Raw genomic sequence first — 8,684 nt, forward strand, 5'->3', positions numbered from 1 at the left:
TCCCTTGCTGAACTTGACCTTACGCTCAACAGCCTGCATTTCAACTTCATCTGATGTAATGCCACTCACTTCCTGTACAATGAAGGCATTGCTGTGAATGCTTGGTGGAACCCCAAAATGCTGTTTTTTGTTTTAATAGGAGATGTGGAGCATACTTTATTCCAGTCATGTCTCTTGAATTTCTTGTTCCAATCCATCAAAGCAGCTGCTTGCTGTTGTCTCAAATGGAAAAGTTCATTGAACTTGGTTCCACTTTCTGTCCTTCTCTTCACCTTCAACTGCTTTGTTTTTATAATCAAAAATGTGCGCTCTGCAGAATGATTGTTTTTGTGGTACAAATTTCTGTAAATAAATACTGGAAAATGTGAGTTCAAGACTGGATAGTTGTATAACTTCTATAAAGCTATCTCCTAGATTATACAGTGAATATCGATGCATGGTTCGTGAATCTTTCAGCATTGTACACAGATGTGCTTTGGCAATATAGTTTTCTCAGCTTTATTCAGAAAGGCGTGCCATTAGCAAGGTCACCATATCAACATTTACTGTTGATCCATAGTTGCCACTGACTGTAGTGATAAGATACCACCTTGCTCTATCACAGCGTATTTGCTGAAAGTCCTTCCCCAAATGTGATTGTCTGGTGAATTCCAACATAGTGACACAACAGTCATAATTTTCGCTGTTATGTTTTTCAATCTTAGCAAATAAAATTTTGTATCCCATTTTAATGCAGTTTGATGCATCAACTTCACCATGTCCAACAATTTGATTTGCACACTTGGATGGGAATCTGAAATAGTTCCCAAATGATTGTTTTATGGGCTTAGCATTAATATTAATTTTGTGCTAAACTATTCTGTATGGGATAAATTGTAATTTCACTTCCACATATCATTGCCTGGTTATCACATATTGAAGTTAGAATTGGCCAAATGTTGACATCAGGCTTTAGCTTTGTAAAAAGTTTTTAAAATAAAGGCTTGTGTTTTGAAATCTCTTATGTTATCTCGCATGATATTATGGGAAATATAGATTAGATTTCAACTTCATCTGATGTAATGCCACTAATGAACTAATAGTTGGTTTTCATCGTACATCTTCAGAATGAAGTTTCAAAATTTGCAACTCTCGACAGCACTTTGAAGCAAAATGAAATACTGAAACACAAAATACTAAAAGTGACAAAGAAGAAGGTAAGTCGTCCCTTTATGTTCAATATCGGAATGAAGTGTTCTCAAGTTGAAGCAGTTAAACATTAAGCTTTACGACTAAGTCCAATTTATCGTTCCACAATGTTGTCGCTTTGTTACAAATATGCTGCTTAGCAATTCTCCTTGTAACTGTAGCGAAGACATCAGCATTGCTGCAACTTAAACCATTTAACATGTTTGGTTGTATGCTTGAAGCTATAACCATGCTGCTGGTTGCATATCTATAAGTTTGTTGATTTATTGGTAAAATATTTCAACATTTAAGAGAAGTAAATCTGCGAGCCAAGGTAGGTATGCACAAACATTTCCCATGGTCTGATAGATAAATACAACAGTCAATTCAGTGTGGAGCTGGAGGAACACAGTGGGTCAGGCAGCATCAGAGGAGCAGGAAAATCGACGTTTCAAGTCAGGACCACACTGTATTGACACTGACTCCAGCTCCTGCCGTTCTTGCTATCTTTGAGATAAATACAACATCTTGGCTCAAGCACTAAAATATGCGAATGTTCACAAAAGCAGAGATTGAAGTACTGGGCGGGTCATTCGTTTTAGGATCGGGAAGGAAGAACTAAACCTGGGCTACACAATAACTCAGGTAGCCATCATGGATGTAGCAAGCTCACTGGAGTTTTTGCAGCACTGCCCCTTGTATCTGCACTGGTCATAAAACATCCATCTATTCTAATCCCATTTTGTGCCACTTTGCCCATCGCCTTATAGGTACTTTTAATCAACATATTCTGACACACGATGACACTTGTCTGGCACAGGTGGAACTCAACCTCAGACTTCCTGGCTTAGGGACACGACCACAGCACCACAAGACCCTTTCAAAGAATTTGCATTGATTGGTGTTTTCATCACCCCGTTCAGACATGCTTATGACACTGTTCTAAAGCAGGTTGGACTGAATTGGAATCCCTTGCCTCAAAGGTAGCGATAATACCTACACAATGCCACAACCCCTACCCCCACGCAGGAGCTTTGATTGCTATGGCATTTCAAGAGTTCATCAAAATTGTTCTTCAATGACTCAAGGGTTCCTGCTTCTGCCACCCTTTTAGGCAGCGAGTTCCAGAAACCCACCACCTCTGGGTGCAATCTTTTTTAAACAAATCCCCTCTAAATACGCTGCTCCTTGTATTAAAACTGTGAGCCCTGATTATTGATAAGGCGGGAATAAAGTATTGATAAGGAGGGAATAAAGCAAGTCCTCCTGATCCTCTGTACTTCCGAAAACTTCCATTTAACATGTATGGTCCTGACTTATTTGTCCTCCCAAAATACTTCACCTCACACCATTTAGGATTGAATTGTATTTGCCTCTGTTCAGGCCTTCTCTGCATCCCATTTGTCTAATTCTAGAGATGAAGGCTTTTTGCCATTTCTGGTGGATCTCTTAGGCTCTTAGCTTCTTAACCAGTCCACTGTCTGAGACCATTAAATTAGTTCTTGGGGTAAGAGAGGCGCCTATGAAAAGACATTGAGGAGAATTATATTTTTGAGTGTAGAAAAATGAGAGTTAATCTTATAGAGGCAAAGTTGTGGCGATATGGTGAGATAATATGTTTTTATTTTCAAGCAAAATTGCGCAATACTTAGAAAATTTCCAGTCTTCAAATGATGAAGTTGCACAAACATTGAGTTTGGTTAACAGTTCACAGATCAGGGATCAAACACTGAACTTGCCTGGCCTTTAAAGACCTAAATTTGTATTCCACCGCATAACTGTGTCTAAAAATTGAGTCCTAAATTTTGATTCTAAATACATTTAGTTGCACGATAAAGGAAATAAGTAAGGCATGGAGTAGTACGTTTGGGAAATAATGCATTCACAATGGATTAAATAAATTCACCTCACTTTTTCTCGGGTATAGTTCAGGGAATTGTACCATACCTGGGAACTTTCTTCACGGACTTAACAAAGTTGGATTCGGCTTTCCCTAATTATCGTATCGTAAGTCCATTTTACAAGATTTGGATTCCTTATTTGCTGATGAGTGCCGTTGTTACAGTTTCATTGCAAGCTGCTTGTAGATGAGAATCAAAGCAATAAATAAGTGTGATTAATGATGTGGATGAGAATAATTTGATGCTTTGTGCTGTGAATCAAACAATTTGTAAACAAAGGTACATGCAAATCACTTTGATTGAATGTAAGTTTAACTTTTCAAAAGGTTGGATAAATTGCACATCAATTTTATTTTGTACAGGTAAATTTGTTAGCTGGACGTCACTGCCTATTGTGCAGTTGAGCAGCTGAGAATGGCATCAGCTACTTATCTATTTGACTGGAACACAGGGCTCTATGTCATGTCCAAAATATGATCTGGTGAAATGATAGATCATTTGTGATTGACCTTTGACTATTTACTAAAATGGAACCAAGTTTACAGAGTTTGTATTTCACTTCTGATCTTTTAAATTTCATGATCTCATAGTACCATTTGACCTTTGTACATATTAAATTAATTTTATTTGTCCATGTCTATCTCTTACAGAATGGGTTTGAACAACTTTGACAAGAGACGAAAGGTGAGTGCAGAAAATTGTACTGTGCAAAATGTTTGGAATTGTACAAAAGGGGAGAAGTGTACCTTTCAATATTGTTGTACAGTTTATGCTTGATGGGGGATGCTCGGGGAGTCTCCAACTGCATCTTAAATGTAGATGATCACTAATAAATCCAATAAAGAATTCAGGCGAAGATTTGTTGCTCAGAACAGTCAGATTACAGAGCCTGCTGCTACCAGGATGAGTTGAGAAGATTAGCACAGATGTATTTGAGAGAAAGTTAGATGTCACAAAGGGCACAAAGAGGCATATTAAGAGTTTGAAGCATGGTGGGAGAAGTGCAAAGAACAACATGGAGCAGTTCAGCCAAATAGCCTGCTTTTGCACTGCTGATGCGGTGCAAGTTACCTTTCAGCATTCACAACCAAGTCCAGGACCTGCCAGGTGTTCTGGGAATGAAGATGTTGTTAAATTAGACCACGTGTAACAGAAGCTATTTCATTATTTAGAAGACTGGGTAAATAATCTCTCCATGTTAGTCAGTATTTTTCTTCAGAAGAGAGGCATCATTTAGTCATGGGATGTCAGAAACTGAGGGAGTGCAGCTGTTCGGGTTATCACTGACTGGGCATTTTAGTCCATATTTCTGAATTTGGTAAGACCAACTTTTCAAACATCTCTGTTGCCATGGTTACTGTTGAGGGTATCATACAATCCCTATAGTGTGGAAACAGGCTATTCGGCCCAACAAGGCCACACCGCCCCTCTGAAGAGCATCCCACCTGGACCCATTTCTCATGTCTGACCCACCTATCCGAAATAATCCTGGGCACTCTGGGCTATCCATTTCCCCTGCACATCTTCGGACCCTGGGAGAAAACTGGAGCACCCAGAGGAAACTCATGCAGATTGTATTTTCATCTTGTACTGCAGCATTCAGCGGAAAACCTGAGAATATTAACATGATAGGAATTTGACCATGTGGCAAACAATGAATTTTTGCTTGCAGAACTGGTACTTGAGGTGCCGTTTCAATCTAACCTATGAATGGAATATGTTCCAATCAGAAGCAGCTGATGCAGAATTTGCCAAACTGGGCCCTGTGGTGTAAAATCAGCTGGGATGCAAAATAGGCATCCAACGCTGTGTGACTCCACTTAATTAGCACAGAGTGTCATCTGTCAAATAGCCCGTCATTTCTCATGGATGATGCTTCAAGTGTTTATTTCAACTGACCTGTTGAAAACTGGCATGCATTTTACAACTTAAAAGTAACATGTTATCAGTGTTTGACTTCGAGAGTTCTGTACCCTTTACATGTCAAATTGTGAAAAGATTCAACCAAGAAGCCAACTGATCGAAAGAAAATAGTCCAGTAACTGCCAGCTGCTCATGGTCCATAAATTTTATGATGGTGCAACTTTGAAAAATTAACTCAACATTTTCACCATCTGTCTTGGTATCATTTACTGTAGATCAGCCACTTACCTTGTACTTGGCAAAATTCCTTGTGCTTGGATGAATGATCTTTCATAACATTTCTTGCCTTCAGCCTTATTCATCTTATGACTCTTAAGTGAATGCTTAAATATTTTTTAAAAACCATCGATCTTTGAAGCAATGCTTTCGGAATTAGTGTCCTGAAACTGTCCTGGATAAGCTGTATAGAAATTTATCCTTGAAAAGTCACATTAGTGTCATTTATTTTAGAGGCAGAAATATTTTTGTGACATAATTTACCGTATGGTTAGAAAAAAGTTATTGATGCTGCTTAAACTACCACTGACTAGGATATAACAGTAGCAATTGTAGCAGTTTTTAACTTTCTTTAACAGCTCACTATTTATTTGTGTTCTTTCAAGAATATGAATTAATTTTACATATTAAATACATGCAGTTTGCTTGCACATCATACATCCTTGGTCCAAATGAGAAGTTTCTCAACTTGTTCTTTATGCAACAATACTTAAGTGAGAATAGCAAGTGCCGAACTGGTATGGTAAGAATGTGCAGATAAAACATTTAAGGGTCGTCTGTGAAATCTTCCACAATTTTAACTGCTGTTGAATGCTAGTGAGCCTGCCAATTTATTTATTATCTTCCTTTTCCTTGGTTTCAAAGTTGTGATCATGAATTCTGACATATCAGGATAAAGCCAGTTGCTCAATGAATCATTTCCATTCTGTTGTATCAAAATATGTCTTATTGGCGTATAATAGCAGAGATTGTACTACCACTAAGCCAACGGTTGCAGGAAAATGAAAAGACTTGATGAGTGACCACTTTTAGCAACATATCCAAGACCTCATGCTTTGGGCACATCTACAAATCCAGATGTAAATTGTACTAGTTTTGAGAAGCATTTCTTTTCCTTCCAATTTCTTTTCAAATACATAATCCTATTACTAACATAAAATTAACAATAACCCTACACAATTGGTCAGCATTTTAAAGTATTTTTGAATGGTTGCCTAAAAGTATCATTCCCTCATCCAGAGATCGCCACAGTACCTTTTTGATAATACAACCAAAAATAAGCTCCAACTAAAATAAAATCACTTTGCTATTGGTGGGCCGGAGTTGATTAAAGAACCAGATTTTAGATAAGTGAACCTTATTTTGTTTTGACAGGGCATACTTTGTAATATTTACATTGGTTGTCAGCAGTTAGCTTCTTCATAAATGGGTGGGAAAAACTTACTATTTAAAATATACTCAATGTATCAATTTGCATTCTTGCTTTGAAAAGCAAAGCTCACTATTAAGAGATAACAGGAACTGCAGATGCTGGAGAATCCAAGATAACAAAGTGTGGAGCTGGATGAACACAGCAGGCCAAGCAGCATAGATGCCGCTTGCCTTCTGTGTTCATCCAGCTCCACGCTTTGTTAGCTCACTATTAAGGTCAACCTCAGGCAATGGATGAACATGTGTAACAAGCACCTGGCATTATCGTCAATTCAATCAGTGGCACAGTTAGTTTTGAGCCAACTTCAGGCATGACATTTTTTCTAACAGTAATTACAAAATGTTACAGAAACTCAGTTTGCATGGATCATAAGATAATAAAATGTGAGGCTGGATGAACACAGCAGGCCAAGCAGCATCTCAGGAGCACAAAAGCTGACGTTTCGGGCCTAGACCCTTCATCAGATGAAGGGTCTAGGCCCGAAACGTCAGCTTTTGTGCTCCTGAGATGCTGCTTGGCCTGCTGTGTTCATCCAGCCTCACATTTTATTATCTTGGAATCTCCAGCATCTGCAGTTCCCATTATCTCTGATTGCATGGATCATAAGTTGCATTTGAAGTTTTTTTTGATCTCTGGGATGGTTTGGGCTGATTTTCAGACAGATTGACCACTTTTCATTGATTGACATTGTCTGTATATTCACATGACAATGTGGATGAGGCCCATAGAAACTTCTGTCTAATTCTACAACCTATTCTTACCTTAGGCCCTGAAATTTTGATTCTCATGTTTTCCAGTTAACTTTTTTCAAGCCCGGTCCTTGTTAATTTTTCTGTACCTGCTGTAGAAGTTAGACCATTTTGTTCAATTCCATGTGTTCTGCAAAAAGACTGATGGGGTTATTGTCTTAGGTAAAAACTACCCAAAGGAACCGTGGATGCTGGAAATCAGAAACACAAACAGAAATTGCTGGAAAAATTCAGCAGGTCTGGCAACATTTCTGCAAAGAAAGCAGAGATAAATTTCGGGTCTCTACAGAACTCTACTGTCTTGATCTGCTGTTCACATAGCAGAAAATATTGGCATGCCTACAGTGAGAATGTTTGCAATTAAATATGCTGTTGCTCATTAGTCAAAGTAATGTTCAGTGTTCTCCTGCCTGAAAACATATCTTTTGCAAACAGAGTTATCATTCATGCAGTTTCAATTCTATGCAAATGATTGATTTTGCCATAAATAATAAGATTATTGAACAAAGGCATCAGTTTGTTTTTAAATGAATCTCATCTGAAAATGTTTGTCTGCTGTCCTGCAGCTCTGGTATGTCCTCTGAACTTGAGAAACCCCCATAGTCCAAAAAGAGTGTGTTTAAGCGCCTCGGCTGGTAAGTATCCCATGTTAAGCACAGCAGATATCTCATGAGATAGTAAGAACTGCAGATGCTGGAGAATCTGAGATAGCAAGGTGTAGAGCTGGATGACCACAGCAGGCCAAGCAGCATCAGAGAAGCAAGAAGGCTGATGTTTCGGGCCTAGACCCTTGCTCAAAAAAAGGGTCTCGGCGCAAAATGTCAGATATCTTATGACTTCCGTTATTATAGAAATGATGGACAGACAGATAAGTACGTCTGTTGCTTGACAAATTGAGTCATTGGGAGTCCATTGATATGTGGTCCTTGTTCCTTCATTGGAGTGTGATGTTTTTAGTAACTGTTAAAGTTGAGGAATTTGAGATGACGCAAGGAGTTGTAGTATTATTCTGACCTCGTGCATGTGTCTATTGTGGACCTGTGACGATCTTGGTATTGCCTCACGATTCTCATTTATCCACTGAGAAGTTTATACACCATGGCAAAATTTCACCTTATTGAATTTGTTTGAGAGATAATTAAACAAAAAAGGTGTTGCAGTGAAATGACTTTGCATATTTGTGGGCCTATATCATGAAAACTAGCAATGTTTAACAGTGTTGAGTGAAAAGTCAGATTCGTGTTCTACTTTGTGGGTCAGCAGGCAGTAAAAATATCTTTTGCTGAAAAAATTTCGGCCATGCTTCTCACACTTGAAGCTCCACCTCAGAACTCAAATATATTTCCATGCGAAAGTTGACATGAAAGTATGTTTTTGTGTTGTCGTACATGCATGCATAAAGACTTCAAAGTTATTTTTTTTCAGTAATTTTCCTGAGTTGGAGATATTATTTTATATTTCTGTACAATTGGCAAGGATTGAGCAGATCTCAACAAAGTCTGATTTTCTCCCCCA

At 38.3% G+C, this 8,684-nt stretch overlaps 1 long non-coding RNA gene across 1 annotated transcript; it reads left to right on the forward strand.

Moving 5' to 3' along the window:
• The first annotated feature begins 1,136 nt into the window (after positions 1–1,136).
• Positions 1,137–7,804, forward strand: LOC132209918 (uncharacterized). The gene is made up of 3 exons (XR_009446094.1): positions 1,137–1,196; positions 3,719–3,752; positions 7,736–7,804. It is a non-coding gene; the product is annotated as an uncharacterized LOC132209918 (long non-coding RNA).
• The last annotated feature ends 880 nt before the right edge of the window (positions 7,805–8,684 follow it).

Source organism: Stegostoma tigrinum, chromosome 8 (genome assembly GCF_030684315.1).
Source record: "Stegostoma tigrinum isolate sSteTig4 chromosome 8, sSteTig4.hap1, whole genome shotgun sequence".
Classification (NCBI taxonomy): domain Eukaryota; kingdom Metazoa; phylum Chordata; class Chondrichthyes; order Orectolobiformes; family Stegostomatidae; genus Stegostoma; species Stegostoma tigrinum.